This window comes from Protopterus annectens, chromosome 17.part0, assembly GCF_019279795.1.
Source record: "Protopterus annectens isolate FY-2018-M chromosome 17.part0, PAN1.0, whole genome shotgun sequence".
NCBI classification, from domain to species: Eukaryota; Metazoa; Chordata; order Ceratodontiformes; family Protopteridae; genus Protopterus; species Protopterus annectens.
Window position 1 is genome coordinate 346,761,804 of NC_056751.1, and position 20,713 is coordinate 346,782,516.

The following is a 20,713-nucleotide window of genomic DNA, read 5'->3' on the forward strand; positions in this document are numbered from 1 at the left end:
TCTAAATTAGAATATAACAATCATTAAATTCACATCTCAGTGCTGCTTTCAGGACCAAGCTCTTTGTCCCTGCAAGGCCTGCAATTTTGCCCAATCTACCTACAATCATATCTCTTCAGCTAGTCAAAAACCAAAGTGAGTCACTTTCCTTGCTAACTCACCATGTACCTTGTGGTTCTTGCAAGCACCTTTTTCCCCCCAAGAAGTAATATTCAGTACTAATATTCTGTATGTTTGCATAACCCTATGCATCACAAGGGTGCGCAGCTGCTAAATACATAAATCCTCACAGAATTCTAATTCTAGATACTCCTTAAACTGTACATACCACCTATACAACACAGATAGTATACATTGTGTGATATTTTGCTTTACTTGTTTTCTATGCAAGTTAGCAGGTGCAGGCAATTCTGTACTCACCTGCCCGACTTGATAACTGTATCAATAATGTGGAAACTTAGTTAAATGGCACCACTGTTCAAGTTCAAATGATATATTTCCAAGAATAAAAAATAAAGAACTGTCATGAACAAAAATGCAGAAAAGCTGAAAGCCTTAAGAACATGGTAGTCATGACATAAATAGTGTTTCAGACTAATAACTTCAAAATATTTTGTTATGACTCATATTCTGTGCGATATTATCCATTCTAAGTTTAAGGAAAAAATCATTATAATGTATCTGGTACAATTCTGCTGCAGCAGTCTATATGACAAGAAGAACTGGGTAGAACAAATGAACAGATATTCAGTATGTGCCTGACAGTGCTACATCAAAGTCAGTTCACCTGAACTGTGACACTGATTTATTAAATAGGATTAGAAAGGACACACTAAACTCCTGCAACATGCTGTGAAACCGCGTCACACTTCTGTAGATAAGCCCCATGTGACTAAAGCTATTATACGGCATTATTTATTTCAAAAAAGTTGTGCAAACATATACAATATGTAAATAAGGAACTTGCAAAGACAAACACACACACACACAAACACACACGCACACACACACACACACACATGTATATATATATATATATATATATATATATATATATATATATATATATATATACGTATATATATATATATATATGGTATATATATATATATATATATACGTATATATATATATATATATATATATATATATATATATATATATATATATATACAGATAGAAGGATATGCATGCAGATAGAGGGATATGGTAGATATTGATAAGATGTGTGTGTGTGTGTGTGTGTGTGTGTGTGTGTGTGTGTGTGTGTGTGTGTATATATATCAAATTGTTGACTATATATATATATATATATATATATATATATATATATATATATATATATATATATATATATATATATATATATAGATATATATATATATATATATATATATATATATATATATATATATATATATATGGGTCTACTTCATATGATCGACAGCTCATATGATCGACAACCATAACACAGACACCAAAACACTGAAAGCTCAAAACACCTAAAGCTCATATGATTGACACTCATAACATCAACACCTGAAATCCAAAGCATTATGCCCTTTCCCCACTGTAGAGCAACCAACCCTGGAGTAGGAATAAATAGGGGGTGTGGGGGGCATAGCCCCCCACATTATTTACATGAATATAGTCAATTCCATTAAAAGTATCCATATATATGTTTACAATGTATGACATATGTGGGTGGCTTCACCCCCACACCCCCCAATGTGGGGGGCTGTGCCCCCCACACCCCCAAACTATTTTTTCCTACTCCAGGGTCATGCTACAGTGGGGAAAGGGCATAATGCTTTGGATTTCATGTGTCGATGTTATGAGTGTTGCTCATATGAGCTTTAGGTGTTTTGAGCTTTCAGTGTTTTGGTGTTAGTCAAATGGTTGTCAATCATATGAGCTTTCAGTCATATGAAGTAGACCCATATATATATATATATATATATATATATATATATATATATATAAAGTATATAAATATATACAGTATATGTACATATATATATATATATATATATATATATATATATATATATATATATATATATTTGAGTTTATTGGAGTATGTGATCAAGAAGTGTACTCCAAAATTGTGTATAGTAGGAGCATTTGCTTTGGTTATTAACCACTGAGTCATTATATATTTATTTGCCATTGGTTTAAAACCATCCCATGATGTATTTGATCTGTCAAGCCAGTTTTGTGAGATATATAGCTTCATCAATGATTAAAGGGTAACTAAGATATGTATTTTCTGTTTAGTTAGTCCTGAAGGAGGAATGTGTAAAATAACAAATTCCCAGGACATGTTATTCTTTTCATACCCCATCTTTTCTAGTCTGACCTTTATTGAACACCACAACATATATGAATATTTATAACTCTAAAATATATGCAAAATGTAAGCTCTTTGGGTTGCACAGTGTAAACAGTTTGTTGAAAATGTGGAGTAGTAGTTATTACGTTTTACAGGAGTTTAGTATGCATTATTTACTATCATGATTTGGGTATATATATAAATATAAGTTTTTTTAAAAAGGAGTAATTTTATAGATAGTTGAATTGATTGAGTTTTCTGATTATTTTGAATCGTAGATTGGACTAATAATTTGAATATAGGATATTATCTTTATATTTTATAGTTACGATTAATTTATGCGTATTTGTTAATATTTTTCTTAGTGTGAACATATTCCACAATACCTTACAGAGACTTATATTGTTGTCATTAATCTTTGGATCTTATAAGAGGGTTTAGGTCATTTCTTTGATCTATCTTAATATAACTAAGTAGCTTTTAGGAAGTTTTGGGGGATTTCTCAATTCATTTATTGAAATTTTTTATAATTATAAATGTCCGGTATCTTCATTTCTTAATTAAGGGGTAATTATTTAAGTTTAACATAGAATTATTTAGTTTAAGATTAGGGTTAAGGTGAATCGGTTGTAACATTTTAAAAGGACTTGTTAGATTTAGAGATTTGATCATTTTTTGATAAATAATTAGAATATTTTTTAGACATTTATTTTGATTCTGCCAATGTTTTCTTTATTGAGGAAGGGTAGGGCTTTAGGGCTATTTGTGGAACTATTAGATTATACCATACTTTTACCCACATAGGACTCCACTTTGTTATTAGACAGTAATTGGAAATTACCATAATTTTATTAGCGTGTATCATATCATAATAGAGCTTAAAGTCCAGGAGACCCAAGCAGCCAAACTTTTTGGGATAAATTATTTTTTGGTAGCTAATAAAGATCAGTTTGGGCTCCCATAGAAATTTATAGAGATTTGCATTTATAGTTTTGAAGACTTTATTGGGTATTATTATATTAGTTGCATTAAACTGGAACAGCAGTCTTGGTAGTATATTCATTTTAATAATAGCCTCCTTTGACAATAAGGGGAATTTTAATTTGTTCCTTCTGAGAATGTCTTGTTCCATTGTTGTCCAAAGTTTTGTTAAATTATTTTGATAGAACTCATTTGGGTCATGGCAGAGAGATATACCCAAATATTTCAGTGTGTCATTTAGTTTATCTGAGTCTCTGGAAAGTAACTGATAAATTATAATTTGGATTTAAAGGAAAAAATAGATGATTTATTCAAATTAATTTTGTAATTAGAGAATTTTGAAAATGTTTCAATGGAGTGCTGAATTTTGAGAAGATCAGTATTACATAAAGTAAAATAAAGGTTTAAGTCATTAGCAAAAGCTGTTAATGTAAGCTTTATATTATTTATTATAGGGATGTAGTGAAATGGTCTTTGGGTTATAAGAAGAAAGAGCGTATATATTTATATATATATATATATATATATATATATATATATATTAAATAAGTATGGGGACAATGGGCACCCTTGTCTTGTTCCATTAATAACTTTTATTGGAGATTAAGTAGTCTTATTTATATGTAAAGATGTGTGTGCATTTGCATAGAGAGCTTTTTTTGAATTTATAAAAGCTTCCAGTAGGCAGAAATATGGCATTATTGAAAAAAGAAAATCTAAGCTGAGTCTATCAAAGGCTTTGGAAGCATTTAGTGCAAGTACAAATATTGATTTGTTATTTTGTCTAGATAATAAAAGCAGCATATCCAAAGTTATTGTGTGGTCACAGGTTTGTCTGCCTTGAAGAAAACCTGATTGGTGAGGTGAAATTATACTTAGTAATAATGGTTTCCATTTGTTTGCCAATAGTGAGGCAAATATTTTAGTATCTACAGTCTCCAGAAAACAAAGTTGACTCAGAAATGGCCAGGCAATCCATTATATAGAGTAAAAACTTTCTTTATTCCATAAACAGACATAAGCACTTTCGCAGAGATACTGCTTCAACAGATGTAATTTCAAGCTGATTTTTTCCCTTTTAAATATAAAAACTATCACCAATTATCCAGTCAGTAAAAGCTCATTATTGTTAAAGAAACAGAACCATTATTTCACTTTTTATGCATGCAAAAGCTGCTTAAAAAACACAATTACTGTCACAGCAATAAAATACAAATGCATATATAAGAAATAGAAACATATATACATATATAAAACTATAAACATATAAAACTATAAACATTGTATCAAAATCTAAAACCTAAATTATCTGAACAGCGGTCTTGCTTTTAACATAGGTTTGAGTGGGACCTTGTCATTTAACCCACGACCACTGTCCCCTCTCAAGCGAACTATCCACCTTGTTTCTAATTGTTCAGTATAGTTTCTAGTATCTCCACCTCTGATGTTTTCATAAACTCTATCTAGTGCTCTAAATTTAAAAACATGAGAATTATCTGTTTCACTAACATGTTTGGCAAGTGCATTGGAAACACTGCCTTTACTTTTATGGTATATACACTCTTTTATTCTGTCACAAAATGCCCTATCTGTTTTCCTTACATAGAATTTGTTGCATGTCTGGCAACATGCTAAATAAACTATATGTACTGAAGAACAAGTAGCAGAAACCATGAAAGTGTAAGTCCTGTGCTGATCTGGATGTATAAATAAGTTTGAACTATCTATATGCTTACATGCAGTACATCTACCACAAGCCTTAGTAATATTGGCACTGTTTTCATCCCTTCTGTTCTTAGGGTAACATAATTGCCGCTTTAGCGATCTCATATTTTTAAATAAGAAATTGGATTTACTATCCACAATCTCTTTTATTTCATCATCTGCTGTAAGAATAGCCAGTACTTACTAATGATCTCAGTATATACACGTGCGTTATTGGAATAATAACCTGGAACTTTTAACTTACTTCTATATATCTTATTTTCTCTAACTTGATTTAATTCACTACCACTAGAAAAATAAGGTCTAGCTTTACCATTTCTCATCCTAGTAACATCTTGAATGGCATTATCTTCCTGATCAAAATAGCCTCTTCTTTCAAAAGTTTCCCTTAGAGAAGAAGTCTGTTCCAACAAGTCATTGTCCCCAACATTCAGTCAAGAAGCTCTGTATACCTGATTTTTAGCAATGTTTTTAAATGCTTGCATACTTTCTCTGAATAACAGGTGGTCACAGTGACGTGGTTTTTTTATATAACTTCGTGGTAACACTACCTAAACTATCTTCACAAACTTCAGCATCAAGAAAATTTATCTTTTCATTTGAAATTATTTGTTAAAACTTTAAATACATAGCAGTGTTTGACATATAATCAACAAACTCATTAAATTGTTGCAGTGACCCCCCCCCACAAAATAAACAAATCATCAACAAATCTGCGATAAAACAGTATCATGTCCTTGAATCGTCCATTAAGTATATACTTTTCTTCCCATACAGACATCACGGCATTGGCATAGCTATTGGTATGTGAGGTGCCCATAGCTACACCATTTCTCTGCCAGTAAATAATTTCATCAGACACAAAAATATTATTGTACAATACTCATTTCAGCAAGAATGTGAACATCTGTAGCTTGTCAATTGTATAATCAGTGCAGTTTCTTAAAAACTCATTGGCGCTATTAATGCCACTTTCATTTGGTATGACTGTAAATAGTGACACAACATCCAATGTTGCCAAAAATACCTTACTATTATCCTCACCATTCGTCATGTACTGAAATACATCACTCACGAAGTGCTTGGTGTCCCTAGGTATATATTTATTAGTGTTCAATATAGGTCTGAGACGTTTCTCAGTACATATAGACATAGGTTCTGTAACCCAGTTACGCTCCAACACTCACGAAGTGCTTGGAGTCACTAAGAATATATTTATTAGTGTTCAATATAGGTCTGAGATGTTTCTCAGTACATATAGACATAGGTTCTGTAACCCAGTTACGCTCCAACACTATAGGGCGTAGTGGGGGCTGAACAGGTTTTTTGTGCAGTTCTAAACACAGCTGTTAATAATGTTAAATCAGCACAGACAACAGTCCAATATAAGACACATTGCATTTATACCCTTATACTGACCCAAAATTACAGTTATTTTGTTAACAAATCTTGGTTTTCACCTTTTCTAGTATGTCCTCTGGCATTTGGCATACGGTCTTCTCCTAATACTTGAACAGACAACCTTCATTCGGGCACCTTGTTAAAAGCATTTGTTAAGGCTTGTTTTGCTTCTTTAGGTGACTCAATCGAGTATTTAGTCCCTTTCTCCAGGAATATTAAGGTAGAGGGGTATCTCATTTTGAATTTGATCCTTTTCACAATCAAAAAGGCATAAAATGGTGACAGTTTCTGCCAATCTTGTTTAATTTTATATGGTAAATCCTGGGGAAAAGTAATTTTATTCCCATTCATTGTTAATGTTTTCTTTTTACCAGCTGGTAGGATTTTAAAAGCATCTTGGTAATTTAGGACTCTCATATATACTTGTCTCAGTTTATCCTGTGTTTACGCTGCTCTAAGTGCACAGTGTGCTCCCTCAATGGTAATCTGATTAGATTATGTCTGGTTATGTAGGAGACAGCCAATAATTTGTTGTAAAGCTTCAATTAGTTTTGAATGTTCACACTTTTCTGCTATCCCTCATATCAAAATGTTATTCTTTCTACTTCTTGTTTCTAGGTCTAGGATTTTTTGTTGTAGTTCTTTAATAGTTTTAGTGTTGCATTGTGATGTTTCTTCTATCTGATTGATTTTTATTTCATTTTCTAATGTATTAGCTTCTGTTTTTTTCTAGTCTGTCCAATATTCCGCTCACTGTGTTTCCAAAGGTCTGCAGTTGGTCTGATTGTTGAATCACTGTTTGTAAAGGTTGTAGTGCCATTTTGAAGTTATCCAAGCCCAGAAAATGGCCTGTCTTCAGTTTGCTTGTACCCTTTTGGCCTTACAGTTGTCTGGTAGTTCTCAGTCATTTACAGATAATTTTTTTCGGGAGTGGTTATCACTGAAAATTTAGATTTAGATGTTTGTATGTCTATTGTTTCTTTTTCATTTGCCATCACATATTTCCTTCTGATAATGTATGGTTTCTCTTCTTTGCAGCCCATAGTACCAGAGTTTCATCAGGAAAGTTATCCTTACTTCGCAGGTAAGTTTCTACACATTTATTTATTTAACCCCCCCCCCTTTTTGAAGTTCACTGGTTAGCAGATGGTTCATCTAACCTTTAAAAGCATTTTGGAGCTTAGCTGACCATGTTTGCATTGGTTTAAGGGTCGTGTCCCTGCCATTTTAATTGGAGCCGTGCTGGCACGATGTTCACAGGTCGGTTGCCATTTTCCTCTCTTTATCATACTGTGTTTCTGTTCTGTGAGTAAATAGCATACATGAACTGCATTGAGCAGTATAAAAGCCTATATTTAAAAATTTAATTAAATATCTAGTAAAGTGTTGTAGCAAGTACCACTTTACTATATGCGTTTGAGCCTCTGTATTGACATTCTAACTCATCCCAATATCTAGTCACCTTTTTATTCTCCATCCCGGCTGGTCATGCCAACTATTTAATGGAAGTCACACTATGGAAAGTGACACACACACACACACACACACACATACACACACACACACACACACACGCACACACACACACACACACACACACACACACACACACACACACACACACACACACACACACACACACACACACACACACACACACACACACACCCCAGAACAGACATGAGGACAACCGCTGGTCATTTCCCATCCTGCCCTGACTGCTCCAGTAACACCAGGACCACTGATGATATCTGGGTCCTTTAGGCCATAGTCAGGGCTCTATATGAACTCTGTACAAAGTGCTGCCAAGGTCTCCATTCACCATTCCCTCTACATAAGGATGCAGAATCAGAAAAATGTCAACATGGAATTCTAATGAGACTTTTAATTTTACTACATTTCCTTTCTTCCTTCTTTATTTCTTTGTGAAATTCTCACTGTGGATTACTTTGGGGCAAAACTTGGTAGGTAATTTTATTTAATATAGTTAGATAGTATAATCTGACTATGATATCTAGCAGTTAATGGCAGTTTAAACCATTCTTCAGAAATGGGGATACTGCAAATATTAATAAGAAGATTATTTATTCCAAGCAGTATCAGCATTTGTACAATGGAGCCCACCCGGAGGTATAGTCAGATGTACATACATGCACAATAGAATATGGTTGGTAAAAATAATCTTGTTAGCATTAAAATTAAAAGAAAAAACTGTAGCACATTTATCATGGTTTATGTTGTATTCTTTGTTTTTTTTTCCAGCACCTTTATTTAATTATCACTTGTGACACAAGCAAATGTACATTCATATAAAAGTAATCAAACTATATTAACATAACAAATGTTATAGGTCACATATATTGCTATATATCATATAACATGAACAATATTACATAAATTATTCTATTCCTGCCTTTATTAAACTATCATTTACTACATAGGCAATCATACATTTATATAAATGAAAACAAACCACACAGACACAATCCTAGTTGCAAGCATCTTACATCACAAACCATACTTACACTCTCCCAGTTGCAAACATTATACACCACTTGTAATCTATCCAATCTTTTTCACTCAAACATTACACAGCTCATTAAAGTTCTGCCTCCTTTTAAACCCCATTCCTCCCTTGTATGTTTGCTCCTACCTTTTTCTAAAGATCTCATTTCCAGTTGTTTTATCTATGTTACTGTATTCACTACTTCTAGTATAGCTGGTTTAAGTTTTGATTTCCATTTTATACTAATTGTTTTTTTGGCAGCCACCATTATTAGACACATCAAGACCTTACCATGTCTGGGTAGTTCTGGTTCTATATCATAGCTCAGAAAAATAATCTCTCTTGTCAGATTAATCTGCCCACCCAGCATTTCTGACAGTGCATCCTTCAGGGAATCCCTAAAGTCCGCCAACTAACCTCACTCCCAGAAAATGTGTTCCCAATTACCTCTTTCTTCCCCTTTACACCTCCAGCATTTGCTGTCTGCTTGAGGAAAATTCTCTGGAGTCTACTTGGGGTATAAAAATATCTATGTAAACATTTCCAGGCAAAAATCCTAATTGTTCTAGATTTGTTGCATATTTGGGAGACATGCATATGTCCTCCCATTGTTTCTTTGTGAATTGCTTATCCAGTCTCTCTTCCCAGTCTTTTCTAACCTCCTCTGATTGATTCTTATAATTATCATGCAGTATTTTATATGCTCTACTAATTATCCCTTTTTAATGGTAACTTCTGTTCTAGATTATTTTAAAAACTCTGTCAGTGCTGGTCTTTCATTTAGAACTTAAATTCATTTAGAATTTCTTTCTCTTTGCCTATACTCTGATATCAATCCCTAATAGGGAAGGCAATCTCCAATAAATTCCATCTCCCTCTTGCATATTATCTGTATCCCTAATTGCAGTCATCCCTATCGTCAGAATATCCTTTCTCCATTCCCATGTTGGTTTAGTTCTTAGAATACTTTCTGTACTTTATAAATATAATATTCTGTATGATTATTGCTATTCTCCTTAAAAGCCTGCATCCGAAATCCCAGTCTCTCCTTGTTTCTTGAGGTTCCCCTCATTTCATCATCATCCCTTTTATAGTTTTCTGCTTCTGCTATGTATTGGAGTCTTAACTGTGTAGCTCTGAAATACCCCTCCAAATTGATTAATCCCAATCTGCCCTGCTCTACTGGAAGAATCAGCTTATCCCACTTGACTCTTGCTGTCTTTCCCTCCCAGATTAAGTCTTTCAGCTCTTTATTAATTGCTACCCACAACCTTTCCTCTGGTTGATAACATTTTTCTGACCTGTGTATAAGACTAAAGGGACTAAAAACATTTTAACTGCCTGTATCTTACTATCCATATCTATATAACAAAGCTTCCATTTTCTCAGTTTTTCTATTATCTTTTGTTAAGTCGCTTCCCAAAAATCTTTAGGTGCCACAGTAGAATCGTTTTTCATCCATACCCCTAAATACTTAATTTTATCATGTCCCCATACATATGGGTATTCATGAACCAATTCATGTGTGGGTACATAATTTACCACTATTGCCTTTGGTTTAGCTTCATTAATTTTGTATTCTGAAAAAGATCTGAAACTGTCTCAAAAGGTTCCACACCACTGTAATGTCTTTTTCTAGTTTTGTCAGGTATAAAATAATATCATCTGCAAATAAAGCCAGCTTTTCTTGACTACCATACCAATTATATCCTTGAATTTCTGAGTCCTTTATTTTCTTTGCCAATGGTTCTCAATATAACGCAAATAATAAATGGGAAAGGGGACACCCCTGCCTTGATCCTCTGCTCAAGCAGAAATTATCATAGAGGACCCCACCCAATGTAATTTTCACCTCAGATCCCTCACATATCCTTCTAATCAACCTTATAATTTTTTTCAGGAAATGCAAATGCTTCCATTTCCCTGCTCATAAAGTCCCAGTTTACTCTGTCAAATGCTTTCTCTCCATCAAGACCCACTGATAACAATGGTATTTTCTTCAATTCTGCTTCCCTGTGGATCATCAGTGTTCTGTACATGTTGTCAAATGTTTGCCTCCCCTTCACAAAACCGCATTGATCCATATCTATCAGTTTTGGCCTTACTTTTTCCCACTCTTTTAGGCATTATAGACATGAACACTTTATAATCATGGTTAAGTATTGAAATGGGCCTGTATGAAGGTGGATCTGATGGATCTTTACCCCTTTAGGTATTACAGCTACCACTGCTTATGGTTTATGTTGTATTTCTAGTTAACTGCCTTTTATTTCAGAATGGCAGATTGACTTTTGTTATTGCTTAAGCCAAAAAAGTTTTTTTCTTCAATCAGCAAATTAAAATTGCACAAGCTGACAAAAAAGCAAAAACAAAAATCAAAGAAGTCAACAAGGAGAATGAAGAATTCTGTATGGAATGTTTAGCACTTTTATATTTACTAAGACTTCTGAACATAAAAGTGCTCATAAAAATACCTCCAAATAAAATTACATCATACACATTATACAATCCAACCAATTAAAAATGAATACTACAGGACTTACAGTAGTGCTCAGTTTCAGTTGGCAGTTAAGCATCTGTTTTTCTAACAGAGTGGTGGAGTTCTACGCATATACAAGGCATTATCTGTGTGCTTCTTTTTAAGAGCATTGCAATGTCTGTATATTCTTTGGTTGAACCTCCCAATAGTTTTGCCCACATAGAATGCATCACAGCTGTCACACTCTGCCAAATATACCATTCTGGTGGACAAACTGGGGCAATTGTAGTGTTTATTCGGCTCCCTATTGAAATGTCAGCAGTCAAAATGCCAAGTGCCAACACAAAAAAAAAAAAAAACAAAAGGCCAAAACTACAGGAAAAGAGCAAATGTTAATATTGCTCTTCTTCTTAAACTTCTTTTTTTTTTGCAGGGCAAAGCCTCACTGAACCTCCTGATGTTAGGGTCAAGCACCCAAACCCTTTGAACGTATATACCAACTTCAAGATTGCCATACCTCTGAGAAAATTAAATATTCCAGGAAATGATCATCTCAAGCTTGGTATATTTAAGTCCATTAGGCCATTCAGTTTCATTGTTTAGGGACTCAGTCTAGCAGAGCCCATCATTTCAAATGGTTATCATTTAAATAATCTGGCCCTGTGTTCTGCCATGTCCTAGTATCACAATACACAATCCTGAGTTTATAGATTCACAATATTGATAGAAACTACACGTGTGAGTTTTCTTCATTTTCTGCATAATCCGTTTCCAAATAACATCTTGATGCATTAAAAAGTATTTCATATTTTGTATTTTTGTATATTAAATACATTTTTACACATTGATTTCCAAAGATCATTATGACTCTGCAACATTTTCCATTTATTAGAAATTATATTTTTGATGGCAGGGATGTTCTCTTACACTTTCTTTTTGTTTTGTCATTTTGTGTTTGAGACTCTCCTTTGGTTAATACTGTGGGCATATAATGTCTTCCTATTAACTATTATGTCTTTGAAAATAAGTGTTATAAAGTTAGATTTGTAGCCCCTCTGGGTGAAAAAAACTTTTCTGGAATATTCAGTTCTTTATGAACACATTATTATCAAAAAGTAACTTTGAAACTCTTACAGCTTAACTTTTCAACACATTTCTCTTAATTAACATAGATGACAGCTAGGTACATGCTAGTAAGAGTTTGCAAATGTTGATTTATGAAACACCGTGTAAGTAAAGTGCTTATCAACTATATCCATACTTAATTTGATGGCCAGAAACCCAGTCTCAAATTTTTATCATTTGGAAAGAAACTTGAAATAATCAGTTGTACCATTTAAATCATAAAATCCATCAATGGATGCTCTGACCCAGTCCATCAAATAAAAATGTCATCTATAAAGAAACAAAAACCTGCAAATGCTGCTTGACATGTGAATTGTGGAGGAGTTTATCTTCCCATGTCCCCAGTACAGTATTAGACTGAGACAGTGTGACCACCACCCTCATTGCCACACTGTTTATATAATGTTAATAGTGATTATCAAATAAAAAGTAATTATGTTTCAATATTAGTGCCATGAAGCTACACATTATATTGTTTCATTATACAATGTACTCCCCTCACTAAAATCTCAAGAATTTCATACCTTGTATGTATGTCAGACAGTATCCCGAGATGCCTTCTAAATAGCAGGAAACATGACCAATCAGGCACTCTGGAATCACCATTTAAATGTAGCCTCCAAACAGGCTTTCTGCCTTACAAATAAAGAACAACAAGTGTCATCCCTCTGCAAAAAAGTGAGCCATAAGTCTCACTAGTCTCATATGCAAAGCCATGGAAAGAAAGAATTATCATGGAAATGATCAATAATGACATAGGAAACTTCCAGACACTGGACCCAACCCACAATGGTTTCATCAAGGGCTGGTTATGTTTACTCAACCTAGTGGACTTCTTTGAGAAGGTCAACAAAGCAATGGATGAGGGCAAAATGGTTCACACTGCCTTCCTTGACCTGGCCAATCTATTTGACACAGTACCCACTCAAGCATTGTTGACCTGGTGGATAGCCAGCTGGCACACAGACAGGACCCATGAAATTAGAATTAGAGAGTTCACCTCTACAATGAGGCCATTCACATGCAGTGTGGCTCAGAGATCTGTTCTAGGACTGCTCCTTTTTGACATTTAGTTCCCTGAAGTCAAGGCTGGCCAGATTTGTAGACAATTACAAATTAGGATCAGTTACAGAATCTCCCACTGACACTAATGTTCTCCAGGAAGGGCTGATACTGACAAATAGCGTGTGTTAGAGTGATGGACTAAAACTAAATGCCAGGAAATGCATAATAGTATCCTTCAGGAAATCATCCACCCCTGATAACTATCATATTGACAACACACCTAAGAGCTGACCCAGTAGTCAGCAACTAGGGAACACACATTGACAGTAATCTAGCCTTTGATCATCATGTGTTTACAGTAGTGAGGAAATCATTCTGTGTTGTGCAATTTATAAACAAAGGTATGGCATCTCAGTCCAAGGAGGGCATTGTTTCACTGTATTCAGCATTCATCAGACCTATCATTGAGTACAATGCCCCCTTTGATATATACCTAACCAGGAACATCCAACAAATGGAACGTTCACAGAAATTCCTCACTAAAAGAATCCAGGGTGTAAGTAACATGTCCTATGCAAACTGTCTGAAAGCCCTATCCCTGTATTCTGTTTTCTTCAGGCTGTTGAATGAAGATCTATGCCTGGCATACAAGACATTGTCAAACTCCACCCTGATGAACCTCCTGCATATCCGCAAAACAAACAGCATCAGAATTACCCATGTGTGTTTGTTACTGGGTACTTTTGAGTCTTTCTAGAAAATTCAATTAGCCCCTTATATGACCTGGTATGGAAGAGATCAACTTCTTTAATATATTGTTTATAAATCTGGCAGGGACACTGTTTTAGAACCCCCGGCTGGAATAATGGGTCCAAAAGGAGGGTTCTGCAAAAGTTTATGAAGTTTTAGAATACCAAACAGAACTGAAAATTTCATATTTTTGAATTATAAGGTATTAATGAACGCTGACTGTACTTCAGTGGCATTGAAATCATGCTTCAGTTTACTCATGTAAGTCAATAAGAAGTGTGATTTCTTTAGAGCTGCTATGGGTCTCCCTTTGACATTAGACTGACTTTGGTTTAAAAGTCCTGAAGGATCAGAATGATGAGAAGACACAAGACAATGGTGTCATAGATAGCAGGGATACACTAGGATTCTCATTCACCTATCCGTTCTGTTATTAAAAGTGACATGCAGTAAGGCATTGCTTCTGGTCTTGGGGTTTGGTCTAGTTAACTTAGATACAATTTTTGCAAGATCCATCAAGGTAAGAGATCTAGTAAGATGGTTCTTGTTTAGACATAGCCAGATAAGATTAGAGTCTCCCAACAGGCTGCAGATTATTACTCCTTGCATTTTATGACAGCACCTCATCTGGTATATGAACAGTGGGACAGAGGAGATATAGGCAACTCTAGCAATCAGCTAAATAAAAGTTGAGTAAAAAGCTAGTTGGGGTGATTCGCACTAACCAATGGATTGGGAGCTCTGATTTGTTTTCATATTATTCTCTTGCTACTAGAATGTCAGTGCAGTACCTACTTATAATAGGCAGGACAATAATATGGCTGAAACAACAGCCAACAGCTACCCCAGTACAACCATACTGAAGGAAAGCAAAACAGTCAGTTTCATGTAGTTAAACTGCACTAACAGAATCAGAAACAGAAACTAAAGTGCATAGAAAGGAGACGTATGTCAATTCCTATTTGCACTACGACAGTGCCCACCCCCTGCATAGTAAAAAGAATATTGTCAAGGGGCAATTTGTCAGGGTCTAGAATGACCAGTTGGGACTACGATTAAGTAGAGTGTAAAGTCCTAAAAAATGTTCTTTGAACGTTATAATCCTGCTATTTTGCAGTAACATAAGGAAAGAAGTGGAAAAGAAAGGGAAAGGAGGATTTGGGAGAAGCCAATTTGGGGAGAATCATAATGAATGAAAATCAAAATGATGTTAACAAAAACAAAAATCAACAAACAAAAATAAAAAAACAGTTAGTAGAATAAAGTAATAGAAAACAGAAGGAAATAGGAATAACAGGGAATGGAATAAATTCTCCGCTTTAATTTACCATGAGGAAGATATTATTATTAAATGTTAAAAAAATTTATAGAAACTCTTGTAGCATAAAAATTTGATGGAAAAGAATGGACATAGTAAAAATAAAGGAATAGAAATAAAGTAGGAATATACAAGTGTGGGTGCAACCACCAAAGTATATTGAAATGTGGAGAAGGATATATATACAGTAGGAAAGAATATATGAGATGGTTAGGCGTGTATCTTTTTTATTTGTCGTCCTGTCGGTCTTTATCTTAAGGGAGTGTAGCTCTGTCAGTCTAGAAAGTCATGCGAACATTAAAGACACAAAGACAAAGGAAAAACAAAAATGCATTGTATGGTACACAAAAACATACTATAAATAAAATAAAATTTTGTTCTGGATCATTTAATAACCTATTTTTAAATTTGAATAAATGGAAGAAATATTTAGAATGATCAAGAGAAAAGGTACATTAGAAAGAAGATGCGAAAGAAACCAGGAATGAATGGGAGCTAATCATTTCAACTAATGAAATAAATTAAAAATAAATAACATTTGAAATCTTCTAACATGAAATTAAAGGCTAATAACATTTGAAAACTCAAACATGTAATAAATAAAACGAATTGAAGTCTTTGGTTTTACACACACACAGGAAATAATACATATATACATTATTTTATACACACACAGGAAATATTGATAGATACACATAATCATTGTTTTATAATAATTTACATTTATTATTCTTTTTTTATTATTATGTTATTTTTAATTTTTTTTATTTATTATTTTAAATAAATTATTATTAATATTTTTCTAATATTTATATTAATAATATTTTAATTCATTTATGATTAATAAAAGCACAAGACACTTTTGATCAAGTTTAGCACAAGACACTTTCTAGAGTAGGAGATTTGTTAGTAGAGATTGGGAAGGAGATTTTTTAGTTTAAACTGAAAAAGATGTATCTCCTGTAAATTATTTTGATTGTAACAATATTTAAATGGTGATTTTAAACGATGAAACCTGGTAAAAATTGTGAATTGCATTTATCCTCTATGTAGGATGACCGTGGTCCATTTTTGTTAGGTCTGTTTGAAGTTTGGAGTTTTAGAGAGGCGTTTTGTGTGGTTTATGGCTTTTGTTTGACGTGGCAACCATGCTATTTGTAAAACTAATCCTGCAAAGAAATGGAGATGGAGCCCCCACTCAGATAAGCAGTTACAATATCCTACCAGCTTTAAGTTGTTATTTATTATATTAGTTACTGATCTGTACATGTGGAAAAGCAGGAAAACAACAAGCCTCTAGAAATATGCAACTAAATACACTGTTAAGGAAAGTTCTGATTTGGCTGAAGTTACATATTTATTTAATTTGATAAAGGGATTGGTAGAATAATCATTTTGACCCTTTTCAGACATGACCCAAGTTACAACATGACATGAATGCTAAGCAGATATAAGCACATTAAAGCATATGAAGTATGTACAAAGATAATATGGGCTGTTAAAAACAAATATAAAACAAAATAAATGAAAAGATATATGTGATGTATGTAAAGAATAAATGCAAGTCATTAAAAATATATGAAGGATGGTTGAAACAATCATTGTGAGCCTAGTCATAGTACAAAAAGATACATTTAGACCAAAATGGACCATTAACAAGTAGGTTGTGCTGGTTTGAAGTGCAAGACTATAGCCAGCAAATTACATTTTGCACTCACAATCTCTTTTCACTAACCCCCCAATCCACCTGGCATGTAAAAATGGACACATCTTTCAAACTGTTGTCCCTAGCAGTTAATAAATATATGTAATCATTTCTGCTGTTCTCTCTAAAACTATTAAAGATATTACTTTCAGAGTAGCAATTCTCTATGTAAGCAAGTTATGTATCTGTTACAGGCATTAGTTTAGACATAATATAACCTCAAAAAGTTACAATGTTTCTGAGTGGTGCAAAGAAAAATGAACACTTTATAGTACAAAGAAAATGCCTGGCTACACCATTGTTCAAGTGCTATGGATATGTTTTATGTAATGAGTTGTTTTGTGAAGGCAGTTTTAATATAGTCATACAGGAGGAACATAAATTAATTAAAAGTTTCAAACAATTAACTGTTCTAAATAGGCAACGTTGTAAGTAAAGCATTCTGTTTCCACTGGATGTCAGTAATAAGGTATAATATGGGGCAGAGAGAACTGCAGCATGCTGTAACTCAGGTAGGGTTACACTGAGCAGGTGGACATTAGCTAATCTGAGACAGACTTTTGGGAGGATGCTGAGATTGGTTGGCAGTGAATGTTTGGTGGTATGGAGTACCAGATTGCTAGGCCTGTCTTTGAGAATGAATAATTAGTAGTTAGTAAAGTTAAATACGTCTTTGAAATGCATTTGAGTCTGGAGAGTGCTTTCTTAAGGAGAGTAGTACATCTTCAGTTGGTAAAGTTTGGTGGCTAAATGAGGGCAGAAATCCTTGCTGAGAATGTTGTAAAGAGTGGCTGCAAATAAATAATTTAGTGAACTTTCTAGGCAGCTTATTGGTTGTGGTTAATTGATAGTCATACTACATTTATTCTTCTGACAGGTGTATAAACGTACAGTTTGTTTTGGGCTATTTGCAGCAGATCTGAGATTTGTGAGGTGACTATGAAACAAGAGGGAGACCATATTCTAACTCTGGCATCAATATCTTTTTTACTGTAGCTTTCTTTTATTCAATATCTAGGTGACTTGCAAGGTAGCCATTTGAAATATCAGGACTTGGTCTGACAAGTCTCGAAATGTGCAGACCAAAAGACAAACAATCTGGACTTAAACATGAGATTGACATTTCTTGGATATTCCCTTTGTTCCCCTGGTATTGTGACCATGGAGTTAGCAAATATAAATCAGACGTCTTGCCCACCTGCAAAAAAAGAAGTTTAACAAAGAAATGTGATGTCCAATATTTGCTCTTCTTTTTTTTTTTTCTTTTGTGGTGTTTCAGGACTCAGTAATCAAAGTCTCAACATTTTAATAGGGAGCCGACTTTTCTTTCAGATTTGTAAAGATATCTGAGATAGCAGAAGACTGCTGCAGTCCTTGTTTTGACATGTCAAGGAAAAGTTAAGATTTTAGCCTAGATGAAATTCTAGCTATTTTGGGGTTTAAACAGGTCGGATGTGATTGGTTCACAAGTCTGTCAGCTGTACGATGTAATATTGACCAGAGTACCAAATAACATGACATTTATTTTGCTAGGATTTACTAACAGGTTGTTGGTGTGCAAACAATGTTCAGAAAAAGAGATAAAGTTACTATTCCAGAAAAAGGAATGAAGTTGATCATGATCATGTTATACAACTGTGTTCTTACAAAAAAAGATGATTTACAGCAAAACAGGTCTATCAGTCTGTGTGCTTTGAGAGAAGATTCACGGAGCTGTGAATAAAGAGACTGTAATACCCCCATAAAATTAAATCACAACATGCCAAAAAAGCATACAAAAACTATGTGTAAAACCAGAGTTTTCATTCTGGCAATATATTTGTGCAAACTAAAATACACTTTGACTGTCTAAGAAGTTTCAGATAAGTATGAGAACCAATTAATAACAGCAGTGGTAATAGACTTACAGTTGCTGTTAAAATTCTTAAACAAAAGAAAAGTAGATTAAAGGGAATGAAGGCATATCACACTATTGTTCTGACAATGACCCACTGCAGTTTGATTTATTTTGTAATTTCCTTGCTCAGTTTAAGTTCGAGCAACTCTATGACACTTTTAAGATATCACAGCTAAATTGAAAAACACATCCTTCTTCCTGTGGGTGCTGGGCTTATTTGTATACCTGAGGTGAGAAAAGCCACAATGAATGTGAATATGCATTTACTTTTAAGTGGAGTGAAACATAGTTAAGTGCAATTAGAATAAACTTAGTCACCCTGTTCCTGGCAGGAAGCACTGGCCACTTCAATAAAAAGAAGAATAAATAAAACCGAAGAGTTGTGGTGAAATCACTGTACTGATTGTTCTTGAGGATGAAGCTAAGAAGATGCATCACTTTTTCTTCCTCTCAAAAACAGCTAATAAATTCAAAGCGTTGGCAGAAAAAGTACAGTGTTTGCAGTCTGACGATAATCCTAAAGAACATAAGGGAGATGTTTGCTATGCATGAGTAGAGTTGAAATACTTAAAAATCTGTCCAGCTAAAAGTAATCTAAGCCCTTTGTATCTGTAGATATCGCTTCCACTATGAGTGGCCAAAAGTGAATGCACTGAGGATACGAATTCCCAAACTGTATTCGCTTGCCAAAAAACACTTTTTAAGTGTTTTTGCAGGGGGCAAGCCCCCTGGACCCCACCCCATGAGTGAAGCAAGCACCTTACATCCCTGAACTTATATAAACCAAATTAATGGACATGCCAACTCAAAAAAGAGGGCAATTCCTCCCCAAAGGAAATAATTTCCAGCACAACTCAACAACAGTGATCTTGAATGGAAGAACTCAGATCGTTGGTAAGTTGAAGCTCGGGTTGTCAAAGCTCAAGAGCTCAAACTTCATCCACCAGTAGGATAAATGTAGATATTATATATCTGCAAAAGTATTGCCATTTTGAGCCAAAGTCTGACACTGCAGTTTTTATTTATTTATTTATTTTTTTGTGCGGGTGTGCTAAAACAGGCAGGAATAATATTCATTTGCATTGTTTACTCAGAACTCTAAATATATGAAGCAACTTAACAATAATGTGACAGTCATAGCTGGAATCACACAGACACACACACACACACACACACACACACACACACACACACACACACACACACACACACACACACTCACTCACTCACACGCAGACACTCACTCACACACAAGCACACACATCTATATACGTAAGTAACCTGCTGATGAAAAGCCTCTGGCCTGCTGAGGGCAGCTGAAGGGCTAAGTGTTGAAGCTAGCCAGTTTACACTTGCTTTCTCTTTACAGTCACCACATATTTTTTCCCCATCTGTCTCAAGAAACAACTCCACTTTACTACAACCTCTGGCAAATTATATCAAGAACTCACTGCCTTCTAAGTGAAGTAGTATTAATAATATTTTCTTA